Source organism: Ambystoma mexicanum, chromosome 10, assembly GCF_040938575.1.
Source record: "Ambystoma mexicanum isolate Mex_15411 chromosome 10, UKY_AmexF1_1, whole genome shotgun sequence".
In the NCBI taxonomy this organism is placed as follows: Eukaryota; Metazoa; Chordata; class Amphibia; order Caudata; family Ambystomatidae; genus Ambystoma; species Ambystoma mexicanum.
The window spans coordinates 372,387,428-372,401,000 of record NC_090932.1 but is presented as its reverse complement, the minus strand read 5'-3'; the positions used below and the strand labels follow the sequence as shown (position 1 = coordinate 372,401,000).

The 13,573-nt window shown below is 49.9% G+C and overlaps 1 protein-coding gene across 1 annotated transcript in view; it reads right to left on the bottom strand.

Annotated features, from left to right (window-relative positions):
• Positions 1–13,318, bottom strand: part of BRF2 (BRF2 general transcription factor IIIB subunit) — a 148,498-nt gene extending 135,180 nt beyond the window's left edge. The window contains exon 1 of the mRNA XM_069617959.1: positions 13,213–13,318. The gene's annotated coding sequence lies outside the window, so the exon portion shown is untranslated. The remainder of the gene's footprint in view (positions 1–13,212) is intronic.
• Between the last annotated feature and the right edge of the window lie 255 nt (positions 13,319–13,573).

The window sequence follows — 13,573 nt, the reverse complement described above, 5'->3', positions numbered from 1 at the left end:
TGTCCAACTCATGTCCCCCACCACCCCCATCCCCCAGCACTGTGGGGCACCTGCCAGCAGGCCCCCACCCATGTCCAACTCATGTCCCCCACCACCCCCACCCCCCAGCACTGTGGGGCACCTGCCAGCAGGCCCCCACCCATGTCCAACTAATGTCCCCCACCACCCCCACCCCCCGGCACTGTGGGGCACCTGCCAGCAGGCCCCCACCCATGTCCAACTCATGTCCCCCACCTCCCCCACCCCCCAGCACTGTGGGGCACCTGCCAGCAGGCCCCCACCCATGTCCAACTCATGTCCCCCACCACCCAGCATTGCGGGGCACCCTCCACCAGGCCCTCGCCCATGTCCCATCCATGCCCCCCTGCACCTGGGTCCCAACAATCCCCAATCATGTCCGTAATGGCCATCCTCCTCTGCCAAAAGGCCCAACCAACTATCACATCCACCCACATATCAAAGGCAATTACATGTTACACACCCATGTAAATAATGCAAATGAACATGTCTGTCACACACAATGGCTGCAAGTGAATGTTAAAACACCCAACATGACATGCATGAAAGCAATGAGATGATACGACACATTGAAGGATGAAAATAAAAATGTATTGAAAATCAACTAGAATGGAAATGAAATTAGAAAAACCACAAAGCAAAACAAAAAGAAGATGAATGTCCATGAAAAAGAATCCAAAAAAAAAAAAAATCAAAAAATCCATAGAAGAACTATATACAAGACAATCCCGGGTCCATGAGCCCAACCAAATGAAACCTAACTATGTCAACTAACTAAAAACTGAACTATATACAAAAAAGTGGCGCATTGTCCAATCGCAACCAAATAAAAAAAATTTAAAGGAAACCTACCACTAACTATATAACTATATACAATGGCAGCGGGCAAGTCCTGCGGCTCACTCTGTGATGTTGCCGGCCAGGGCATCATCGAACTCCATGTGGATGTCCTGGAGGCGGGACTCTGTCCTGGCCCCGAGGTCTCGCAGGGATAACCCCATGTTCACCTCAAACTCCCTGCGAGCTTCCTCGAGGCACTCAGCCCGCCTCAACGCCCGACGCATGGAGAACTCGGCCCTGACCATGGTGAGCCGCTCCTCTTCCGCCCGCTGCCGCTCTGCACCTATCCGCTGGACCAACTGCTCCCACACGGAAGACACTACCATCCCAGGGTTCTCCTGCCCTCCGGCCGATGCCTGCCCCTCTGATCTTGATGGCCCCGAGCCATGATGCCTCCCACGTCGAGCCTGCTGCTGCCTCCGACGCCACTGCCTCTGCCAGCACGACGGCATCCAGGATGATGGAAACCACCGACGCCGTCGTGCACGTGCCCTGCCCGATGATGCCGTCACATCCTCCATCTGCTGGGGTCCAGTTGCTGTGGTGTCCACCCCTGCTGGACCTCTGACTCCCGACTGTGGCAGGGATGGGACCCCCACCGAGCTGGCTGCATTGGTCAGGGCAGGTCCACAGGGGGCCCTGGTGGCATCTGGGCCGGAAGACGGCAAGGAGAACGACTGGCGTATAGTCTCCACAGAGGAGGAGAGGGCCGGCAGATTGGCCGACACATGCAGGAAACCCCCGAACATGGACGATCCCAATTGGGCCACGTCGGCACGGTGCTCTTCGTGATGACGTGCATGCTCCTCCTGGGAAGCACGCACGGCATCACGAATCACAGCCGTGCGCATCGCGACCCCAATCAGGACCTTCTCCACACGGCCAGGGGTCCCCTCATCCGCAGGTGGAGGGGAGTCAGATGACATGGACATCCCCTCTACCTGCGGATGGGCCTGGGACGGGGCATCCCTGCTGGTGCAAGGTGGTGCACCCACAGGTTCAGGGACAGCGACATGCACAGGCCCCTCCACGGTGACCTGTGCTGCCTCCTGCCCCTGGACTGCACCACTTGCACCAGGAGGGATGCCCCCACCAGGCCCCATGTGCGCCTCAGTGGCGGCCTCCTCCTCCTCTCTGGAAACCACCAACCTGGATGGCTCCTCGCCGTCTACCGCCGTAGCAGGCCCCTGTGGGGGCTCACCCACCCCTTCCGCTGCAGCCGTGGGGGCATCCCCGCCGCCTTGCTCCACAGCGCCGTCTCCGCCCTCTCCTTCACTAGCCGCTGCGTAGAGGGAGACATAGAACACAAGCATCAGGGTACTGTACAATGGTCCCCTAGACAGGAAGCAATAGCAGATGAGTGCCACTGTCAAAGTACACTTCCATCATGTCACACCACAACACATGTGTCAGTCCAGGCAAAACACACACAGTGACAGTCATGGTGCGTGCCATGGACATTTCAATGCATGTCCAATGGACTCTCGAATCATACAATGTAATGGGACTCACATGCATCATGGGTCATGCCTATCACATGCACACACTTCACCTTAGTCACATCCATCTGGCCCCGTACACCACAATCACAGTGCACACAAGGATGACTGGGCTGCATCAGTGAATCTGTACATTGTCACAGACATGTGTCATGCATCCATGGCACTCACAAGTCACAGACACGCAGGTCAGGCACACAGACATGGATACCACATATGTATCTGGCATCAGCACCCATCCCTCCCCCCCACCCATGTCCAGGAACAGAGACTGCCATGCTCTCATGTGTGCAATCTGCACAGGGCTCCCCATGTCGCAGTCAAACACATGCAACAACCGTGCGGTTCACACATTACAGGTCGCACATGCATTCCCATGATGTCCCTGCACACATACATGCGTACATGGCCTATGTCACACATGCAGGCAAGTATCAGACAACCAGCACACTGCAACATGCCCTGTCTCACACAGCAATGCTTGGCCACTTACCGCTCAACTCCAGACGGGTCTCCCTCTCAAGGACCTGGGCGTGGAGCGCTGGGTGTGCGCGTTCCAGGACCCTCAACTGGATGGAACTCCTGTGGCCCCGGCCCCCCCCCACGAGGCGCCGGGCCTTCATGAGGGTCCTGGACCTCAAGTCCTCCCAGCGCTTCTTGACCTTCTGGATGGTGCGGGTTGCCACCCCCTCCGCGTTGATGGCAACCACACAGTCGGCCCAGATCCTATCCCGTCCTTCCCTGTTGGCGCGGGACGATCCGAAGAGGGCATCATACTGCCCCAGGACTTGCTCCACCAGGACACCAACTTCGGTGGCAGTGAAGCTGGTGCCCCTCTGCCCCTCTGGCCGGGGGTTGCCACTGGGGTCAGATGTGGATGTGCCCGACATGGCAACCCCAGGGGCAGGAGTGGGTGGGCAACTGGGTCCTGGGGCTGGGCTGTGGAGCGATGTTATTCGAGTTGGGAGTCTTCTGTACCAGCAGGGGTGGACACAGCAACTGGACCCCTGCAGATGGCGGATGTGCAGGCACCAAATGGCAGGGCACGGTGGCAGCAGGCAGGCAGGCAGCAGCAGATGGCACGTGGGAGGCTGCTCGGGGCACTGGGGGGCAGTGATTCGGCCTTCTGGGCAGGAGCGTGGTCTTCCGTGTGTTTTCGCGTGGCCAGCTTGATACGGAGTGATTTGGCACGTGAAAAATCCGCACGTCAGCGTGTAATTCGAGGAAAGGCCCTTAGCGCGTAAGCGCGTCAGCACGCGTACGTGATTTCATTGGACCAAAGGCCCTTACAGCGTAAGCGCGTCTGACGTTTTGCGCACGGGCGTTGCCCTGGCAGGGCTTGGAGATCCCGCGTGCCTTTATGTTCTGTACGTGCTTTTCGTGCGGTGCGTGTGTTTTCCATCCGTTGGGGTTCACACGCTATTACTTCACAGCGGGTGTTGGCTACGCGTTCTACTACACGCAAGGCAGACGGTGAGCGGTACCCCGCTACCCAGGCCCGATCGCGTGAGAAACTTCACGCGAACCCCTGAAATACACGCGCCCAGGCTATTCGCGTGTAAAACTTCCCGCGCACCCCTGAAATACACGCGCCCAGGCTATTCCCGTGGGGATCTTCCCGCGCACCCCTGAAATACACGCGCCCAGGCCAATCGTGTGTGGAACTTCCCGCGCACCCCTGAAATACACGCGCCCAGGCTATTCGCGTGTAAAACTTCCCGCGCACCCCTGAAATACACGCGCCCAGGCTATTCGCGTGTGGACCTTCCCGCGCACCCCTGAAATACACGCGCCCAGGCTATTCGCGTGTGGAACTTCCCGCGCACCCCTGAAATACATGCGCCCAGGCCATTCACGTGTGGAACTTCACGCGCACCCCTGAAATACACGCGCCCAGGCTATTTGCGTGTAAAACTTCCCGCGCACCCCTGAAATACACGCGCCCAGGCTATTCGCGTGTAAAACTTCCCGCGCACCCCTGAAATACATGCGCCCAGGCCATTCACGTGTGGAACTTCACGCGCACCCCAAAATACACGTACCGTGCTGGAATCGCGTGTGTAACTTCCCCTGCACCCTGAAATACACGTACCCTGATGGAATCGCGTGTGGAACTTCCCGCGCACCCCTGAAATACGCGTACCCTGCTCGCACGGGGCCAATCGCGTGAGGTACTTCCCGCGCACCCCAGTGATACACGTAGCCCGCTTGCTGTGCTGGTACAGGGTTAGCGCAGCCCTTTGCGCTGGATTGGGTATGTTGATAGCTTTTCCCTGCGCGGGAGGCGTTCTTGGGGGCGTAACTGGCGCTGCTGCAGGGTCGCTGCACCACTGTGCGCCACGGCTGGTTTTGGTGGCTGGAATCCATGAATACGCTGTGCGCGGAAATGGGTTTTGGCGCACGCGGCTGGCGCAGGGATTCGCACGCGCACACTGTGCGCCAGCCACGTGCGCCACTTGTGCGCTGAATTCTATGAATTACCCCCACAGTGTTTTGGGCATCTGTCTGCGCGCGTGTAATACAGCCAGTCCTTACACAGCGTGTCACAATCTTACCCGAGAGTTTCATGCACTTTAAATGTAAAATAAATCTTCACAACCTGCCGAGATTTTTTCACTATGTATATAGCAGCGTTAGGAGACTAATAGCACCATCACTCCCTGCTTAATGAGTGAATTGATGGTTCCAAAAATATCCTCATCTGCTTCTTTGGACATTAGATACGGTTTCACTCAAGATAAAATTGCCCCTTAACTTAATTTTATTTTTACTGCTCCTATCCCTTTTAACAACCCTAAATCCTATGGACTGGTTGTCCATAGTGTGCCGGGTACCCTTGCCAAATCTTACATAAATGATGGTACTTTTTTTGCTAGCATTACTTGCTGTGGCACCGCTGTATACTCTATTCTCAATTGACATGGTATATTCATCTCAAACAATATATCAGTCACTGTAGTCAAACATCTCATCTGTTAAATGGGTCAGTCTGTGTGATGCGTAAAGTGCCATTACTGTGCGCCAACTCACCCCTTCCTCATCAGTGCTGTGTAAAATCACTCCATTGTCCCTCACTACAGCCATCTCTAGCTCAATTGTAACCAGTTCCCCTTCAGTTACATCTGTTCTGAATAGAAAGTCTGTGTGTAGTCTCAATAGCTGTCCCTCAATGCGGGGAAGCCATGCTAACATCACTTGTAATCCATAGAAAAATACTTCAGGATCCACTGGTACTCCCCTCTGTACTTTCTGCCCATGAAAGGCTATGTATTGCTTTGCTGCCTGGAAATATATGCCTGGTGTAGAGCATAGTATGCCAGCCTTCCACTGTGAATGATATTGACATATTGTGTTTGGCCATAAAATCTCTTCCCAATATGTTAACAGGTGACTTTTGAATACAGGAATAGGATAGCTACATTTTGCTCTCCTACTGTCAAAAGCACAGTGTCAGTGAAATGAACCACATTTGTAGGCCCCAGAAAAGACATCGGAAATCTGCCCTCCGACAAAATCCGACACAGGATTTTGTTGCCCCAGTGTCAACTAAGAAGAAAGTCTGGTTGCCTATAGATACCTTCACCCTCTGTTCCCATTCAGGGTCTCTGGTTACTGATAGGATAGGGCACATCAAGATATTCTGTGGGCTGTCCTATTGGGGTTAATGTTCAGTCCTGTCCCTGTAAAAGGGTAACCCCCCCCCCCCAAACCCCTTCCAAACCGTTGCCACACCTCCTATGCTGGGTGTCTGTGGCAACAATGTTGTAGCCCACTGACACTGCTTGCTGTGATTGTACTGCATTATGTGGCTGTACCTGTAGCCCTTGTGGTTGTTGCACTTGTGTCTGATCTGGTCAGTATTGTGTGTAGACATAATAACCATCGTCATGCTGTGGAGCATCATATGGTGCTGATAAACCATCCCTCTCTTGGCCCATACTGCATTGAACCTTGCTGATTTGCTCCTCTACTTCTACACACTTGTGAAATGTGTCATTCTTTTCCAGATGTCCAACATACTGCTCCAGTACCCCCAGGTCCTCTGAAGCAGGGTTATCCCCCCACCAAACCCAAATCCTCTTCCACCTCTGGGGTAAAAACTACTCTCCCTGCAAAATAACCACCCATGCCCTGCTGTGGCATGACAGCTCCCTGTCCATTATTCGCAGTCTCCTGCATTTATACTGCTCCTTCTACCGCCATTTTGCATAATTTCTTGTACACCAATTTTGCCTCTTCCTTTTGATACTTCTCCTGCTTTAACCTACAGTGATGGACAATAGTCAATTTTATCTCTGGCCATGGTCTCATTTCAATCCCCACAATCTTTAACTGTCTGTACTTCTTCAGGTAGGCCCAGAAAAAAATAAAAACTCAAGATAAAACACAGATATATTTATATCCCAATGGTCTTCAGTTTCCAAACGCCAAGGTTCTTGAATATAGGTATCAGGGTCCTCAGTAGGCCCAATCTTCCTAGTGATTATGGCACTCATGGCAGATTGGTCTGGAAATGGCACAGTCAGTGCCTTCCTTACATTAGCTCTACAATTATTGAATGGTGACCCATCATATTTAGTGGTGTTTTGTTATGTTCTATCACTGCAAAATAGCCTGCTCGCTTCCACACGTCCTCTGCTTTGTTACCCAATATGGATATAAATAGGCTTTTCATGTCAACTATAGGTAATACTATCCCAGCTGTCTCCCGCTCTAGCTTGTAGATCCACCTGCACGGCCCTGCTGTCAGTGATGGCAACTCATCCATCAAGTTATTTTTTGTCCAATTCCTTGGAGTATAGTGGGGCTGCCCTAATCCCTTGTGGAGCAGTGGGCTGCGCAGGTTCTTTTCAATGTCCCAGTTACACAGTGTCCCTGGCGTTCAGGCAAGTTTGTTAAGAAATATGGTGATTTATGGTCCTCATTTATGAGGAGTAATGATGTTAGGGGTGGATACAGGCTTAAGTTTTGCCCCAGCATCTGCCATCTTTCCTACGCTTGTTCCTGTGGTATACATTTGTGGTGCATGTGCCGCCTCCTCTCCCCCCTCTTCTTCATCAAGGTATACCCATCTGTCTCCCCGTCACTTTCTCCACTCTCGTCATCCTCGAGTATGAGATCAAAACTCACTCCCTTAACAGGCTCCCTTAAATCTGTCACTCCTGTCCCTGGTCTCTGGGGTTGTTGTCCCACTCCCTCTCCACACATCTCTGGCATCATAATTCTGCTCACCTTCCTCATTATTTCAACTTCTCTGCCTTTTCACATGCCATTCTCCTGTTCTTTTAGCCTCTTTACATACTCATCCCTTTCCCTTCCTTGGGGGCCATTTTGACCCTGGTGGTAGCAGATCCGTTGAGGTCTGCTCACCGATGTTACCGGACTGGCAAATTTTAATGAGACCCTTTGCCTTCCCCGTTCCTCTCTCTGCATCTTCTCTGCCACTTCTCTCCATTACCTCTTTCTCCCTTTGTGCATCTGCTCTCTACCCGCGTCTCCCTCCTGACTGCCTCCATTTCTTCATACTCCACTACCTTCAGGTGATTACTTTCTGTACCTTTCCCATCGAGTTTCAACAATATTTTTCCTCCTACCCATTTCTCTGGTTCCATCAGCCTCCACTATCGCCATTACCCATCGGTAAGCTTCTCACCATGTGACCATCTCTCTGCATGCCTCACACTCTCCGGAGCTCATTCTTAGCTGCTCTTCTAAGCTATGTAGCCCTCTACACTCTTCCTCATCCCATATCTGAGTCTGAGCTGCGCCATGCTCCTTTCTCATGTACACGAATAGCACCTTCACCAATCCTTAGGCCCCTCCATCTCTATAAGCTTCCTGCCCTTGTGTATGGTGTCCAAGTATGTGTAAATATGTTGGAGTACATCTTTACAGTGAGTGCCTCCTTGTGGCCATGACATGTACATCTTTCCAGCAGTCCCATTCACCCACTCAGCAGGATACTTAAAATCATTAAGTACTATATCTAGCGAAAGCTTTGCATAGGTGAATTATCAGGGTATCTGACATGGTGACAACTTTTAAGCAGCGCAAAGAACACAGAATAAACAATACCAATAGTGGCCAGCAGTTTACCAATAATCAGAACAAAAATATTCACAATTTTCACATGTTTCCCTTATTCACACCTCCTACCCACTTCAAATATACATTACCTATTAAATCAGTTTTCATTGTCTGTGGCCAAGCCCCAATATCCAAATCCTACCTCTGGGTCACAAAATCTGCTTGCAATCTAAATCTTCATACTTACCCCATCACCTCTACCAAACTTTATCTGCTATGCTCACAACACACAAGGTAAAACACCTCTACAGGACCTGCCTTACAACAATGCCAGCAACCAACAATTTAATCAAAACACAATACAACAATAAAACAGCTGTCTGTTTTTCTTTTGCCCCGGGGGATCCTCATCTCTCGATCTCTTTAGGGCTCCACCTTCTTTTGAGGGCAGAGTTACTGTGCAGCCTTCCAAGACCTTGTCAAGAGACCCTTTTATCAACTTCACTGTTTCTTAAAAATCATATACATTTCCCAACCGTTACCATGTACATAGCATACTCCCTTTGCATGGACCTTTGAGGATTGTGGGCACTGGGGGCCCCACAATTTACCAGCCCCTTCTTTGCATCCAGCGGGCGGTGGAAGACCAGACAGGATTCCACCCCAAAGCTGGCTCCTGCTGTCATTGGTTAAGTTGTGCACAAAAAAGGAGGGTGGCTGTGGGGCACTTCAAAGTCCACAAAACTCCAACCGTACTCTGCTAACCAGAGGTTCAAAACAAAACAGTCCTCTACCTGGTATTTGCCAATAAAGAGACAACACAAAGTGAATTGTGGTATGCCAAATGCAAGGTAACCCACCTTTATTGGAAGAATGCAAAGCTGGGGAGAACACAAGATCAATGGCAAAGCTCTCTCAAATTCCTCCCCATTTTGAACAGAAAACGGTTTATATAATGCTGATGAGTCCCTTTGATGTCATAATCACTGAGCTATGAAACCCTCCCTCTACTGCTCATTGGTCCCAACTGCTAAGCTACAAATTGCATCTATATGTCCCACCCTACTGATTGAGTAACCTTCTCTAAGGTCCCACCCATAAAACATTTCATAAAAAATGTACAAGTATTATTGGTAAGCTCTACATTACTTGTATGGTAAAAAGGACATATGCTTATTGGTTAACATGTGGTCACTCTCCGTGAACTGGCGGCATGATGACAGGTTTATGGAGATGGGAGAAGACAAGCGTATCGCCTTTGTTCTTAAATAAATAAGACAGCCCATGTTATCTCCGCTATGAGGTTTCAAGGACCTGTTCTTGCCCAGATTCCAATAATTCCAGCCCTTCCTGTTCTTGCAACACGGAACGAGCGATTCTGTTCTTGACACACTTATGAATAAATATTCTGTGAGTCATGAGACTTCCACCATGTTAAGATATTGTTGCTGCAATTTGTCTTTTTAGCTGCATCCGTGTTTCTCTGTCATGCCTAGCTGATCGCCGAGACATTAATCTGTCAACTACTTATGAAATTGCCTGCAGTGTTACTGATTCACCTTAATGGTTGAATGGTCAGTGCCCATATACTGGCCTCTTGTTCCGTTATGTAAACTTGGTGGCCTCAGCTTTTAACTTTCCTTGGAGGCAGCTATGTCCAGCCACTGCAGCATTTCCCTGAATTAAATTTATTTGTTTCAAATTGCTTAGCTGGGGGCCTCTCTAAGGTATATAGCTTAATTCTCTGCTGTGCTGGTGCAATTTTAAATCTACCGATTTCCTGATGCATGCATGCCCGTCGCATTATTTTGCTCCCCATGTGTATGCAGCAACCTTATCTACCCACAATTTGCTGCCCTACTTCTTGTGTAGGGAGTCCCCATCTTGTGTACACGCCTTCCTGTCACCTAATCCATTCTAGGATTAGCAAACACAGTAATTGTGCAAGCTAATGCTTTATCGGCTCCCTACTTGTGTAGCTCAAAACAACTATTGTGTCAGCTGCATTTCCAGGAGAATTTAAAGTGCAGTTTCAAATGTGTCCTTTCTGATCTTATGATTTCATATCTTCTGAGAAAGGCAGGGGAGGGGGGGGGGGCTGAACATGCTCTCTAGTCAATAATTGCCCCACTACACAACACACCAGTGCGTCATTGTGGGGAGTGAGGACCCCGAGTGGAGGGTAGATAAGCATCCATTAGAAGTTATGTGCCCTATAGAGGCTAAACAAAAAAAGTATATACACATCACACTCTGAGGAAGGGATAAGGACAAAGCTAAGTCATAGGCTCTTTGTACATTCCCGACAGCACAGCGCACCCAGCCCCTTGCCCTGGGGAATGGATGTCAAATTACCCAATTTTGACCATCGAAAACATATGTAAACTGTTTGTCCTTCAAACACAGAGACCGACAAATCCGGCACATTTATACTCAAGAATAGCACTGCGAATCAATTTTCATTAGTGTATTATATTGAGCCTCTTCTTCAAGTCTCTACTACTGCCATTGTGCACAAGACACAGAACAGCAACCCAGTCAAGGGGACCTGTAACCCGGACAAACTAGAGGCTTTCAGGCAGTCCCTTGAGGCTCAAAGCGAGAACGTAAAACCAAAACAAAGCAGGTGGGCTGGGAGGGGGTACGCCATGTGGCTATAGGGGGAGACTGTGTGGAGAAACGACAGCAAAGTCCAAGACCAGTTGACTGGGCAGATAAGGATGTCGAGGGGGACAGAGGACAATACCACCCAATATGCCCACAGATCATAAAAGAGCAAGATCAGGATGACCACAATAGTAAATTTGCAGAAGATACCGTAGATTTTTTTTCACAAGTATGCAGGAGACTGTCAGGGCAGGAAGACCTGTAGCCAGGGCAACAACCTCAGAGGAACCTCTAGTTCCAGGCAAGGTGCCCCTCTTAACTTCAGTCCCAGTACTACCAGGTCAAGTGGTCAATACGCTAGAGAGGGACACGAACCTCCCTCATACACTTCGTCTGGGATGAGGGAAGGGAGTGCTTATGGGAGAAACTCTCAGTTCTAAAGGAGCCTCTTAGACAAATTCCGGCAGTTAATGAGGAGGGGCAGAAACACTAAATGTCCCATGGACACCCGCAGACTTTAGCTTAAAAGTTTCCAAACAGAGTAAATGCAGCAACTTAAAGAATTATGAACAGTCTGGCAATGCTACCTCTTCTCCTGGGCAGACAAACAGCTGAGAATACTTAAAACTGCAGGTAGAAGGCAGTTTAGTGGAGCAGGCTGCATAGCCAGCGCTTGGAAAGCCAATGGTGACGCATTGGTCAAGAAGGGGGAACTGATAGTGACTGAAATAACTCTGCAGAAGACTGATTGGCCTAATATCAAACTACAAGCAGAATAAAGGCAAATAAAGCGCAGATTAGTCTGGACAGATTAAAAATAGTTTTTACCCAGCACTCAGTATTTCTAAACTAGATAAAACTGCAAGGTATAGTCAATTCGTTTGTAGCTTAACCTTTTACCTAAAGTTGAAACCCAGCTCAAGAATACATGCACGGTGAGGCAGACTAAACTGCTCGGAACCAGTGGTTTTGAGTAACGTGTCAAAAAAATAAAAGAAATAACACATTTGAGATCAGGTTGATGGCTCTGCAGAGGCAGAGACTAGAACAGTGGTCTTCAAACGTTTTGTCCCCGAGCCCCTCTAAGAAAAATGTCTCCCACTCAGGCCCCCCTAAACACATGGACTGCAAAACTGTATTCGGTTGTGAACGGTTAACGCACGCTTGCATAGAATGGTGCCCCTAATGCAGGAGTGGGTGCCAAACACTAAATTGTTTCAAAAGCATTGCTTGCAATAAATCAAATCAGAAGACATTTGTGAACACAGCATTCAGATTATTTTGCTATAATACAGAGGACTCAACTGAAAATAGTGTTGGATATAGTCAAAGAACGGGAAGGCGAAAGTCTTCTGGCTGGTGCACGTTCTGCAGCAGCAGGGTGGAGGGGTCTGGGCGGGGAGGGGAGATGGCAGGCGTTACAGCAGAGGTGTGGGGTGGGATGCAGGCCATCACTTTTAAAAAGCAGGCTTTCTACATGGCAAGCACACTATTGCTCCCCAAATGAATGAGCATCTTACATTTTCACAGGATTTTTTTTTTTTAAATTAATTTCCAAACTGGAAAGTGCTGCTTGAACTTGCATTCACTAGTTTGCCTGGAAATGTGTTCCTTTTTTGTCAAGACTACCACACAAATACCCTGTAATTTTTGTGCCTCGTCCTTTGCGTTTTATCACTTTATGTGTATAAAGACGTTATATGATTGTCAAAGTGCTAAATCACAATATAAATGCTCCTGTTATGCTGACAGCATTAGTAAATGAAGCACTGGGATCACGGGCGACAACTTTTGTTTTTTTCTACGGGGCAGAAATACCCCCACTTTTGGAAAGAAACATGAAAAAAAAATGGCACCATTCTAAATATATTATTTTGAACGCTTCATCAGAGCGGAGTTCAACTGCCAGCTCGGAAACTCCTGCTACCGGAGTAGCAAGGGTTTTCTAAAGTGCATATTAGATGTTGCACTTGTTTGCTCCAGGTACATGGGGTGAGGAAATAAAGGGGTATAGAGGGGGACCCCAAAGCAGGGGGTGCTGGTGTTGTGCGATACCCGGCTTCCCCATGGCAGATTGTGGGAGCCTAGCAATCTGCCGTGGGGGAGACAAGTTATGAAAATACAGCAATTTCAGTTTCGGTCCCTGCTCGCCTCCGCTCCCCCACGCCCCTCAATGTGGGGGCGCAGATGGATGGGGTGCAGGGGGAGAGTGATCACTTACCACAGTGCAGCAGGTAACTACAACGCAGCCTGGACGCAAGATCCAAATGCAGTGAAGCGTGCGGTGCGTCCAGGCTGCGTTTATTTCCCGTTTCGTGGCCGCGCCCCCATCACGTCTCACTGACTGAGCATGTGCATGGGGTCCGTGGTTCCATATTGCGCATGCTCAGTTTAGTGCAGGAGGAAGAAGAGATTTCTTTTTAAAACAGAGTCCTGCATTGCGCGCCCCGTAACACCCGCACACCGCCCCCCCCCAGTCATGTGGCTAGACCCCCTTGGGGGTGCCCCCCCCCAGTTTGAAGACCTCTCGACTAGTAGAGGCACAGGTACAGAACACGCAAACCAACTTCCAAAGGAGAGTG